The 13888-nt window shown below is 40.0% G+C and overlaps 1 long non-coding RNA gene and 1 pseudogene across 5 annotated transcripts in view; one reads left to right on the plus strand and one right to left on the minus strand.

Annotated features, from left to right (window-relative positions):
• Positions 1-5613: 5613 nt before the first annotated feature.
• LOC143646819 (uncharacterized) overlaps positions 5614-13888 on the minus strand; it is a 139313-nt gene continuing 131038 nt past the window's right edge. For 4 of the 5 annotated variants that reach the window (XR_013157657.1, XR_013157656.1, XR_013157658.1 and 1 more), the window contains one exon: positions 5614-6440. This is a non-coding gene — a long non-coding RNA (uncharacterized LOC143646819). The other variant, XR_013157655.1, reaches the window with a different exon arrangement.
• On the plus strand, positions 10184-12054 carry LOC143645581 (insulin-like growth factor 2 mRNA-binding protein 2 pseudogene; annotated as a pseudogene).

A 13888-nucleotide genomic window follows, 5' to 3' on the forward strand; every position in this document is an offset into this window, starting at 1 on the left:
AGTGTCTGGTGCGTCAGTACAGTAATTTCCAGTAGTTACTTTATAATATGTGGGACATGGAAACACATTCTTGGCTTAAAGGATAACTGAGTTTCCTTCATAAACTTTCCAAAGTGTTTTTCCACTGAGGAATAATGGGTGTTAGGAGGGAGGCAAATGGTTCTAACATGTGTGAGCTCATGCTCACACTAGGTGTGTGGTTGAACAAGACACAAACCCAGGGTTAGGACATTCCAAAGACACAGCACTTTCTATTTTGCTGTGGATTGGCATTCTACATGTGCATGATTATGTGAGTTTGTAATTGTGTGTATGTGAAAGTATATAGCATGAAAGATAGAAAAATTGCTGGAGAGGTCAGAGACAATGGAAAGAAGGTGAAGGAGACACTTCCCTGGTATGGTATATTTTATCCCATTCTAATACAAACATATCTACCAATGCATTACCACTCTCACTAAGGTGGCTGAAAGAGGAAAAACGTCTCCTCACATAGTATGTAGAGTCATTACATATGCCATCTTATACACATATATATACAGTGTGCTGGTTTGAAAGGAAGTATGCTCCCTAAGAAAAGCCATGTTTTGATATAAATCCCATTTCTAAAAGGTAGAATAATCCTTATTCAATACTGTATATTTGGAACTGTAATGAGATCATCTCCCTGGTTGATGTGATTTAGTTAAGAATGGTTGTTAAACTGGATTAGGGGATGACATGTCTCTACCCATTTGAGTGGGTCTTGATTAGTTTCTGAAGTCCTATAAAAGGAGAATGAGAGATTCAGAGAGATTCAGAGAGAGTGACACTACGAAGCAGAGAGTCCTTCAGCCAGCGATCTTTGGAGATGAAGAAGGAAGATGCCTCCCGGGGAGCCTCATGAAACAGGAAGCCAGGAGAGAAATCTAGCAGATGACACCGTGTTCGCCATGTGCCCTTCCAGCTGAGAGAGAAGCCCTGACTGTGTTCGCCACGTGCCTTCTCACTTGAGAGAGAAACCCTGAACTTCATCGGCCTTCTTGAACCAAGGTATCTTTCCCTAGATGCCTTTGATTGGACATTTCTTTAGACTTGTTTTAAACGGGACATTTTCTAGGCCTTAGAACTGTAAACTTGCAACTTATTAAATTCCCCTTGTTAAAAGCCATTCCGTTTCTGGTATATTGCATTCCAGCAGCTAGCAAACTAGAACATACAGTAATACAGTAATAACATTATCTCTCTCTGTTGAGTGACTTACACAACCATGTTATACAATTTCCTGGACTGTGAAAGCTTTAGAGGTACCTAAGTTACCTAGAGGTACCTCACAATAGGGAGAAATTGTTCAAGAGAGCGTAAAGAAGGAAGCTTTTATATTCTTACGGTCTTAAGTCTTCTTTTTTCCCCTCCTCTCCTTCCAGTGTGTTTTGGTTTCTTAACGTGAGTAACAGGAACATTCACTTGTTACCTCATTCCTCAAACAAGGACACACACAACCAGCTTGCCTCTGAAGAAACTTTTTAGACAACAAGCATAAATAATATATTATTCCAAATGGAAAGTTGGTAAGGAAGAATTGGTGTTTTTTTCAGAATGGATCAGGTAATAAGATGCTCTGATTCTACATAGACAGTCTTAATTCTTTGAACTGAAATAACTATCACAGAATGAAAAATTCATCAGCCATCACAGAGGGATTTAAAGAAGACTTTTTTTCAGCCCAATCAGCTATAATTCCAAGTTCACCTAGTAATCTCCTGATTTGTATCTTGAGTTGAAAGATTCATTCCAATAGACTTCCATAACTGATTCTTGAGCTATTTATTCAATTATTCAGCAAATTGTTTTGAGCATCTTCTATAAGTCTAGCCTAATGGGTCTCAACTAGGGCAATTTTGCTTCCCAGGGGATATTTAGCAATGTCTGGAGGCATGTTGGGTTGTCACAATGGGAGAGTGCCAACTGGTATCTAGTGGGTAGAGATCAGGGATGCTGCTAAACATCCTATAATGAACAAGACAACCCACCCCCCCACAGCAAACAATTGTCCAGTTCACAATGCCAATAGCACCAATGTTGGGCAACACTGGTGTAGCCTTTTGCTACACAAACAATATACTTGCAAGTTGAAGAAAAGGAGACTCAGTTCTTGCCTTCACTGAGCTTATAACCTACTAGAGGAAAAAGGGGAGAAGTCAAATAAACCACAAATACTTATAAAATTGCAGCTGGTATCATTGCAATGATGGAGGGATACACGAGATTCCAGAAGGAATTTTCAAAAATGTGCATTAGACCATGACATGGGTAAAGTCAGAAGGGTCTTCGCTAAGGAAGTAGTGATGGAGCTGGGATCTGGAAGATAAGCAGGAGCTACTTTGGTAATGAGAAAAAAGAAAAGGCATTCCAGATAGAGTGAGCAGTGTGTGCAAAGTCCTGCTGGTGGGAGGAAGCATTGTGAGAAGGGACTGCTGGAAAGAAGGGGTCCCTGATGTAAAGAGAGTACAGAAAAGGCTAGAAGTTCGGAGGCGTCAAACCTCATATGGCTTGTAAACCATGTAATGATTCATCTTTGTCATAAAAGCCAGATTTTACTTTCCCTAAAAAGTAATTAAGGGAAATGTGATGGCTTGAAGTAGAAGAAAGAAAATATGCTTTGGGGTCAGGTAAACCTCATCTCAGCTACTTGCTCCATCTATTCTTGGACAAATTATTTAAATTCTCTAAATCCTTCCCCTCTTAATTTTTGGCTTTGAAATAGGCATAACATCCTTGAGAGTCTGCAGAGTTGTTATGGAGATTAAATAACATAAGGTGTAAAATGAGATACTGATAGTACCTCCTTCTTAGGGATGTTGTGAGGATTAAATGAGTGACTATATTTAAAGAGCATGGCATATAGTTAGCACAATATAAAATTCAGCTATTATAATTATTATAATGCTTGGCACATGCATTTTGCTTCCAGTCCCTCCCATCTCCTCATCAACTGCATTTGCAAACACTGATGACACCTCAGAAGTCCTAGAATGTCTCAGGTAGTTCAATCCTGCTTGGTTTTTAGGAACCCACTGTCCTGCCCCCAGGCACACCTCCTGCACACACACATGAACCAAAGACTATGTAAATTACTCTAGGCTTCTGTGGAGGACTTGCCTTTGAATAAATGGGGCAATTGAGTGCATAAATTCGCATACAGGCAAGCAAACATTTTCATACATATGACTAACATTTTTTCAGAGCAATTAAGCTAATTTGTTAAAATCTAAATGATTGCCTCTGCTCAAGAAGAGTTAAACACAGAAAAATGCCATGGGACAAGTAAAATATTTAATAGGTATTTATTGAAACTCTATTAAGTACATAGCACTACTCTGGACCCTGTGGAAGTTAGATAAAACATAAAATATGATCTCAGCTGTCCAGGGCAACAGTTTGTGACTTGGGTTGAACCCAACTATGACAAATGTGCTGGGAATAAACTCTCTGACACAGGGGTCTCAAACGACCTGGATTAAGGAACTTTGCACTTCGCAGGAAATTATTTCAAGGGTGTATCACAGTTGCTAAAGAGTTTTATACCAATCTTCACTTTGACAAGCATATTCCAGACCGTCTTTGGGACAGAGTATCCCAAGGGTAGAGACCTTTAGATTAGACTGCTTATCTGGTAACAGGGGAGGAGGCCAACATCACTAAACTACCGTCTCCTGGGAGATGGAATTTACCAGGCAAGGCAGTTTACTGCTTTCAAGACTTTTGTCTGGGGAACTTACATAAAGGCTCCGTCGCACTGGGGAGTATCTCCAGATTCATGGCAGTCAGACATCAGCTGCTGGGTCCTGTCTTTTATAAATAAAATCGAGGAGGCCGTCTCTGTATACCCCTCTCCCTTTGTGGATTTAAAACATCCCAGGCACCTGCTGACACCGGACTAGAAAAGTGAGTAATGGCTTTATAAGCTGGACCCTAGGATTTTAGACATAAATGAGCCCACAGTTTACAGTGTAGTCTCTGAATCCAAGTGAAAGTCCAATTCTTATGGCAATAACTAATCTCAGTCAAAGAAGCACTGAGGAATGAATAATATAAATTTGGAGAACACTTAAGAGGAATAAAAATTATTTTCTCAGATGAAACCTCATTTAATCCTCCAATAGGAGGCAGATATTATTAATATCATCTCTTTCAAGGATTCAAAGAAAGGAGGAAGGGATTAACATTTATTATGCAACTTAATAGGTTTCATACGTCAAACCAAGTGTTCCAAAAATTTTTATCTCACATGAACTTACCACAGACGTGTTAGGTAAGTGTCATCATTTGCACCTTTTAAAGGTGAGGAAACAGAAATTGATGTGAGATGATCTGTCCAAGGGATAATGCTATTAATAGTAGACTGAGAGTCTCTCTCGAGTCTATTTCATGCCCGATCCAATAGCTCTATTTTTGTACATAGTGATAACTAAGCAGTTTGGCAGCTGTTCTAGCATAGTCTATCTGACTTTCCAGAATGAATGGGAGGATGTTTCTCATGACACCTTGCCAACTGGGCTGGACTGGCTGGAGAGGTGAGAAAGGGGATGAGAACATGATATGAAATATAACTGGGATGCACTCAGAAGGTGTGCATTCATGAACCACCAGCAGGCTGAGGTTGAATTTCTAAGGATGATACTGAAGTCCTCCTATAATGCCCCAGTCCTATGTAGCAAATTTACTAATATCTTGGAATAGCATGTTGATGATATCTTTTTTTTTTTTGTATACTGTATGGCGGGGTCGTGTTTCATTATTTTTCCATGTGAGTATCCCATTACTGAAGCACCTCTTGTTGAATTTTTGTTCGTTTTGTTTGTTTTTTGCGAAGTACATGGACTGGGATTCGAACCTGGGACTCCTGCATGGCAGGCAAAAATTCTATCACTGAACCACCCTTCCATTCCCTGTTGATGATATCTTGATACAATAAACTTCACTCTCTTGGAATCACAAAACATTGTTTCAGCTGTCTGGATCATGTACCCCACCCCTTTGTCTACCTGTCTTTTCCTAGTTAATTTCTACTCCTCAGATTTATATCTCAAATATCACTTCCTCTAGGAAGGCTTTTCAGAATCTCCTACCCACCATGGAGGCCAGCACCCCATGTTGCATGGTCTTATAGCACACTGTACTTTCCTTCACAAGATTAATCATAGTTTTTCTAATATGTATTTTTTCCCAGATTCTTTAATTAACAGCACCTGCCTCTCTGGTTAAGATATAATCTCCCCTTGGGCACAGACTGTGCTTATTTGGCTCATCATTATATATGGTGCTTGGACCTTGTTAAATAAAAAAAAATAAATGTGAGTGACTTCAGGAAAACTAGGTAAGGTTTAAATATCTCAATCTCAACAGACTGGAGCAATGAACTAATGTTATAGGAGTGATGGAGGATGTTTTGCCTCTTTGCACGTGGGAAAAATGAGGAGTTTTAGCATCTAGGAAACTTAATACCGAAGTGTGAGGAAATTATCAAAGCATTCAAACACAAGCCAATAAATTAATCTTATTTCTTTAGACTGAAGAAACAGTCTTCCAATGACCAAATGGTCCACATTCAGCTATTTTTTTAAATTTTTTTATTAATTAAAAAAAAATTACAGGAAGAAACACAAACATTCCCAATATGTGATCATTCCATTCTACATATATAATCAGTAATTCACATCATCACGTAGCTGCAGATTCATCATCCTGATCATTTTTTAGAACATTTGCATCAATTCAGAAAAAGAAACAAAAAAAACAGAAAAAATAAAACGAAAACAGAAAAAACAACCATACACACCATACCCCTTACCCCTCCCTTTCATTGATTACTAGCATTTCAAAGTAAATTTATTTTAACATTTGTTCCCTCTATTATTTATTTTTATTCCATATGTTCTACTCATCTGTTGAAAATGTATCAAGGGAGCATAAGACACAAGTTTTTCACAATCACACAGTCACACTGTGAAAGCTACACCATTATACAATCATCATCAAGAAGCATGGCTACTGGAACACAGCTCTGCATTTTCAGGCAGTTCCCTCCAGCTTCTCCATTTCCTCTTAGATAACGAGGTGATATCTACTTAATGCATACGAATAATCTCCAGGATAACCTCTGGACTCTGTTTGGAATCTCTCAGCCATTGATACTTTGTCTCATTTCCCTCTTCCCCCTTATGGTCGAGAGGATTTTCTCAATCCCTTTATGCTGGGTCTCAGCTCATTCTAGGGCTTTTCTCAATCCCTTGATGCTGAGTCTGAGTTCATTCTCAGATTTCTGTCCCATGTTGCCAGGAAGGTCCATACCCCTGGGAGTCATGTCCCACGTAGACAGGGGGAGGGTGGTGAGTTTGCTTGTGGTGTTGGCACATGTAGTTATTTTTAATGCTTCTCGTTCCTGTGATCTTTTCATACTTTTAAAAGAAATATTTAGAATTACAGCATTTCCAGAGCTCAAATATTGAAAAGTAGCAAGACCATGTCATTTGAAGAATAAAGGGAATCAGGATGAAAATTTAAGGCTGCATGATAATGGCTCTTTAGGATCTGAAGTGTTTCATGTTGAAATGGTCTCATCAGGTAGAACAGAATGAATATGAAGAAGTTACATGGAGGCAGGATTCAGCTGATTATAAGAAAGCACTTTTAGAAAACTGAGTTGTCCAACAGTGGAGCAAGTGCGTCTGGAGTAATTGAAGGTTATTGAAGGTGGCCAGAGGTTGAATAATCAGATTCTATATGGGAATCTCAAGCACCAATGGGGGACTAAATGGGGACATTTCTCAGGCTCCTTCCAACTCTAAGAATTCATGACGTCTGATAGCTTTGAGGTGGATATTTTATTATAGATCTTGGAAAACATCATTGACAAGATCTGAATGTGACTGCTTATAATAAAAATCTCAGAAGACATTATTAATAACATGGTACCATAGGGGCAGACTAACCTTTAAACATCTGTGTTTTGTAGCCTTGTATATTGCTATATCCTTGAGTGATATGATTTTATCCAAAGTGCATCCCAAGTGTTGTATGCCAAGTTGTTTTACATACAGGCACCTTAACAGATGACTTTGCTATGAAATAATCCTAAAAGTGAACAGAGAAAAATGTAATGGAAGTATAAATGGTTTAGGTTTTTCACATGTTTACGCATTCACCATAAATTTATTGTGTCTACAATTTGAACAACACTATGCTTGGAGATGTGAGGAGATAAACATACAAAAGAGAGAGTAACGGCTGCCTCTGAATTTACAAGTTATATTAATAACAATGATGATTTTTTAATAGGCTGCTATTACTATGAATTAGGCAGGGTGGATAAATACTTTACACTATTAACTCTCTCAAACCTCACAACAACCCTATGAGCTAAGGGTCATTATCCACATTTTTGAAAATTACATATTTCCTAACATCTTGGAATTGGGATATGGGATTCAAACCATATTTTTTGTTGTTGTTAGTTTTTTATTTAAGAAAACAAACATTACACTTGTAGCCACCCACAATGGATATCTTAATAACCATCAGCATTTTTAAACAAAATATCCATATAATCATTGGAAAGCCTGTGTTTTCATAGTAAGTTTCATAAATTTAAAATTAAGGCAACAAGAAAAAATATACATATTCAGATAGCAATATTCTTAAATTCTAAATATTAAACAGTAACTTAGATACCGTTTGATCAGCTGTCAAAACTGAATGTTCTCAAAATATCAAGTAGAAAGTTCTTACAAATATCTGCATTCCTGATCTCAGGAAAATATGAAGATACAAATATTTTTGCAATTAATTCTAGAAATCTTAACCTTCTAAAATGGATATCTAAGTTAATTATCCATAGACATATTAAAAGTATTCATCTAAGTAATCATCATAAAGCCTGTTTGTACAATATGTTTCATAAACCAATTTAAAATTAAAGCATGGAAGGAGAAAAATCTATAAATACAGATATCAGAGTTCCTTGAATTTTAAATATTAAACAGAATCTTAAATACCATTTGATTAACTATCAAAATTCGTTTGCATTCTCAAATCATATCATATTATTTAACTTAAAAGTGTTTGCTAATTTCACAGTGACACACTGCTTCTCCCCACCCCATGTTATAGTAAAATGTGGACACTGGTACATGGTGTTAGAAAGAATTTAAAGCATTATTGAAGTTCAGAAGAGGAAAAGAGAATGGATGAAATGGATATCATTTTGTGAACTGTTGGAAAAGCAACAAAGAGCCATTCGTGCACTAGATGCTCTCAATGTTTATGATGGCCTCTGAGAAATTTCTCCCTATGCTTGTGACAACGAAGTATTTTTATGCAAATGATTTTTACTGGAAGTGGTGTTTCCAGATTGAGATTTACCTTAATAGCTCATGTTGAGTAACAGCAAGTATTGTTATTGGCAAGTTTTAACAAAATCACACCTTACTTTTTCCTCACTCTTGAATATGAATTGTTCTGGGGAAAATCTTGAATGGATGTAGCTGGGAAGACCTGAAGAAGGAAGGAAGTCTGGGGTCTTTACCTCGAGAACAATCTTCTCCCATCTGCTGATCCCAGTAAGTTTCATCAACATGAGATTTATGAATGGGAAATTTCCCTTCTCAGAGAAGACACTGTCTTTGTGAGTTATATCTGGGCATTAGAAAGTTTAGATGGAAGCTACATGGCTTCAACCAGATTTCACTTTTGCTTCTTAGAAGGGAAGGGAAATATGGAAATGGGTCTGACTTGTCCTGTCATATTCACCCTAAACTCTGAGAAAGGGTTTTCAGATCCTAATAGCCTTTGATCACATATTTTCCTCTATCTGCATAAGCTTGGAGGTGTCCTAAAAGAAAATGCTCTGCTTCTTTGAGGTCCTCACTGGATACTGCTAGAGAAAGCAGAAGTAGGGAGGGCTTTGGTTTCTGAAGTTTAACCCCGACACTGTCAAGCTCAGACCTATGCATGCCCTTCACCCCTTGGATAGTCCTTTGTTTTGTTTCCTCATTTTCTAATTCTAATAGATCTTAACACTTTTTCTCCAAACATTGCTACTGATCTACCATCAGCACAGCTCCAAAGGTGTCATGCTACCATACCACCCCTGCCTAAAGAGTAGAGAACACCCTTCCTCACCTAGTGTTCAACCCTCTACGATCCCATTGAGGGATCTTGTTATTGTTCTTTCTCAGCACCCTACCTTCCAACCAGATTGAATCACTGTTTGTTATGACCCCAAATTCTCATACTTTTTACTTTTTGATGATGTTTTCTAACAAAGTTCCATTCCTTTTAATGTCTTTACTAACCCATGCTTTCTCTTCCACAAAGTATCACTTGATTCTCAAAATTGGAAATGCATCCCTACTTTGTCTTTCACAGCTATCATAACAAAATACAACACACTTTGTGACTTAAAACAATAGAAGTTTATTGTAATGTTCTAAAAGTTAAAAGCTCAAAGTCAAGGTGATGACTGGTCCATTATCCATGTGAAACTTGGAAGGTAGAAATCCTTCTTGCTTCTTCTAGCTTCTGGTGTTTTCCAACAATCCTTAGTATTCCTAAGCTTCTAGATGCATCATTCTAACCTCTGCCTCCTAAAGTATCACATGTCCTCCTCCTTTGTGTCTATGTGTCCAAATTTCCCTCTTCTTATTAAAGAAACCATTTTAATATGGTCCATTTTATTTAACCCAGTTTGGTCTCATCTTAACTGATAACATCTTCAAAGACCCTATTTCCAAATAAGGTTGCATTCACTAGATTGGGGGTTAGGATTTTAACATATGTTTTGGGGTGACACGATTGAATCTCTAACAGTCCACCCTCTGGCCTGTTCCTCCCACATTTGCAATATGTCCATCCCATCCCAATATCTCTCAAAATCTTAAAGATTCTAACATCAACCCTAAGTCCAAAGTATCATCTATATCATTTGAGACTTGGAGTTATGGTATAGCCTGGGGTAAAATTCCTCTCTATCTGTGAACCTATGAAACCAAAAAACAAGTTATCTGCTTCCAAAATAAAATTGTGGGGTGGAGTCTGGGTGGGGGTAGGTGGTGGCCGGGCAGGGGTAGGGTGGAGGAGGAGAGAGGAGGGCAGCTGAGAAGGTGAGGGCCAGGGAAACTGCGGGCTCTTGGGGAAGAGATGGATGATACACATCAGGAACCTGATCCCTGCCGTCACCGCCAACAATGTCCAGCAGTTCTTCGGGGACAGAAAACTGCCCCTAGCGGGACAGGTCCTACTTAAGTCTGGCTGGGCCTTCGTGGACCACCCCGACCAGAACTGGGTCATCCATGCCATTGAGACCCTCTTGGGTAAAGTAGAATTGCATGGGAAAATCATCAAGTTAACTACTCAGTCTCTAAAAAGCCAAGGAACAGGAAAATTCAAATTTGAAACATCCCTCCTCACCTGCAGTTGGAGGTGTTGGATGGACTTTTGGCTCAGTATGGGCAGTAGAGAATGTGGAACAAGCTAACCAGACACAGAAACTGCCGTCATCAATATGCACATCAGTTTGAGAACTGCTCCTTCAAGATTTCCTACTTCCCAGATGAAAACGTGAGCTCCCTTCCACCCCCTTAGCGAGCCCAGCACGGTGGCCACTCTTCCTGGGAGCAAGGCCTCTCACCCCTGGGGTAGACATCCACAGAAAGGAGAACTCCGGGGCTGCAGAGAAACCTGCCATCATCCATGCCACCCCAGAGGGGACCTCTGAAGGATGCTGCATTATTCTTGAAATCATTCAGAAAGAGGCTAATGAGGCCAAATTAACTGAAGAGAGTCCTCTGAAAATCTTGGCCCACAATGGCTTGGTTGAAAGACTGATTGGAAAAGAAAGCAGAAACTTGAAGAAAATTGAACACGAGAGGGGACCAAGATGACAATTTCATCCTTGCAGGATCTGAGCATCTACAACCCGAGAGAACCATTACTGTGAAGGGCACCCCGGAGGGCTGTGGCCATGCCGAGGTGGAGATCACGAAGAAGCTGTGCGAGGCCTTTGAAAATGACATGCTGGCCAATAACCAACAAGCCAATCTGATCCTAGGTTGAACCTCAACACACTCGCCATCTTTTCAACAGGACTGTCCATGCTGCCTCTACCAGTAGGGCCCCGTGGCGCAACCCCCGCTTCCCTCTACCACCCCTTTACTACCCGCTCTGGATACTTCTCCAGCCTGTATGTCTCTCACCAGTTCAGCCCATTCCCACATCATCACTCCTACCCAAAGCAGGAGATGGTAAATCACTTCATCCCAGCGCAGGCTGTGGGTGCCATCATTAGGAAGAAGGGGGTACACATTAAACAGCTAGCAAGATTCGCTGGGGCCCCCATCAAGATGGCCCCAGCAGAAGGTCCTGACATCAGGAAAAGAATGGTAATCATAACTGGGCCATCAGAAGCCCAGTTAAGGCCCAGAGATGGATCTTTGGGAAACTGAAATAAAAAAGCTTCTTTAACCCCAAAGAAGAAGTGACGCTTGAAGCCCACATCAGAGTGCCTGCTTCTGCAGCCGGCTGGGTGATTGGCAAGGGTGACAAAACCGTGAACGAACTGCAGAACTTAACTAGTGCAGAAGTCGTCGTGCCTCACCAGATGAGAATGAGGAAGTGACTGTCAGAATTATTGGGCATTTCTTTGCTAGCCAGGCTGCACAGCACAAGATCAGGGAAATTGTACGGCAGGTGAAGCAGCAGGAGCAGAAATAGCCTCAGGGAGTCCCCAAGGCACCAGTAAAACCACGGATGAATGTAGCCCTTCCACTGCCTGACAGGAGGAGACCAAGCACAGCCAGCCGGGTCGGGAGGAAGCCAAAGACCACCCTGAGGAATGGCAAGTCTGAGGAGGGGCTGGCCAGGGGCTCTGCAGGCACCCAAAGGTCATCCCTCAGGGTTGAGGCAGGGGGGAGCTCAGCAGTCTCCCCAGGACCATGCAGCAGCAGGTGGGCCCACTCCAGGGCTTCCGCAGACTCCCCAGCCATCCACATAACCATCCACTCAGATCTCTCCTAAACTCCCACGACGCTATCCCTTTTAGTTGCACTAACATAGGTGAATGTGTTCCAAAGCAAAGCAAAATTCATACCCCTTTCTTTTTTGTGTGGAAAATAGTCTCCGTACATGTGTGTACATATTAGAAGGGGAAAGATGTGAAGATATGTGACCTATGGGTTACACAGGGTGACTGCAGCATTAATATATTTTAGAAATAATATATCAAATAACTCCACTAGCTCCCATTTTAAATCAATTATGTTTTTTTTTTTTCTTTTTAAAGAGAAAGCAGGCTTTTCTAGACGTTTAGTAATAAAGTCATTCTTGGGGAAGTCTAAATGCTATAATAAGGAACTTCAAGGCCACCCACACAAAATTCACCCAGAGGGAAATCTCATCTAAAGAACACTTCAGAGCAGTTCTGGATAATGTGTGTATGTCAACAGAAGGGATACAGTCTCTTTGAAACCCTGTCTTTGCACCCCTGTCTAGCTCACATAACCATTTCTCTTTGCTTCATAGGTTTTAGACTGGTTTTTGCATACTGCTATATAATTCTCTGTCTCTCTCTGTTTACCTCTCCCCTGCCCTTTCTCCATCCCCTTCCTTCCCATCCCAATTCTTTTAATTGCCCCATCCCTCTGTCTCCATTCCCTGTATCTACACACTCACTCTACCCCCTCCTAACCCCCCCTCTTATACCCACCTACCTCCCCCCCACCTCCAGCCCCCAGCAAAGCAGTACTCTGAGTATCACATCACACAAAAGGACAAAAGCGAAACACACAAACCAGCCTCGAAATACACTTGGTTACTTAAAAGAACAAGAGTCAGTGGGACTTGTCCTAGCATTTTGGAAGAGGAAAACAGGAATCCACCAAAACTGACCAAACAACCAACAAACAAAAATTCCACCAAGAAAGAATGCATTTTGTCTTTTTTACATTTTGGCATGTAAGCCATCAGGATTTGGCAAAATGATGTCTTTCTTTTTAAAAAAGAATGTGGAGGAAAATAGAAACTCACTAGAGGTCATTGGCCCAGGGTATTAAATTTACAGATTTCTTAAACGAGAAAAACACACGCAAAAAGCTACCTCAGGTGTTTTTTACCTCAGCACCTTGCTCTTGTGTTTTTCTTAGAGATTTTATAAAATTGATAGTCCAATCATTTTTTTTATTTTTTTAAATAAAAATGAGTTGGAAAAAGAATAAGATATCAACTGCTTGCCTGGAGCAGTCCACGTGTGCCACAACTGTTGTGAATCGTCTTCCGCTAGTCAAAAACCTTACATGGCCTTCTTTTGTACAAACCTTGAAAATTTTTATTTTGAAAATATGACAAAGAAAAGCAAAGAGAGAAAATATTGGAGGTGTCCTGAATCTTATAGGGTATGTGCCATTAGGGCTTTTTTGCACTAAAGAATGGCTTATGTGAACAAGCCATTGTACCACCAGACTGCAATGCCAGTTTCCTCTACTGCCAACAGTGTTCTGTGACAAGAAAAAAACAACAAAGAAAATAAATATATCCAGCTAACAAGAAAAAAAAAACAATTGTGGGAACAGCAAAAAATATACATTCCCATTTCAAAGAGAAAGAGATTATAAGGAAAAAGAGGTTCATGGGTTCCAAGCAAGTTTGAAAGCCAGCAGGGCAAATTCCTTTAGATTTCAGGACCTAAAAAATAATCCTCTGTAGCTCAATGCTCTATCCTGGGGGTCAGTATCACTGGCCTCTCTGCTAGAAATATCAAGAAAGTTTTAATGACCCAGACCTCTGCATCCATGACCCCGCCTTCAGAGAGATTCTTACTTCATGTCATCCCATCTATGTCCCTTTCAATCCAAGT

This window comes from Tamandua tetradactyla, chromosome 9 (assembly GCF_023851605.1).
Source record: "Tamandua tetradactyla isolate mTamTet1 chromosome 9, mTamTet1.pri, whole genome shotgun sequence".
Taxonomy (NCBI): Eukaryota; Metazoa; Chordata; class Mammalia; order Pilosa; family Myrmecophagidae; genus Tamandua; species Tamandua tetradactyla.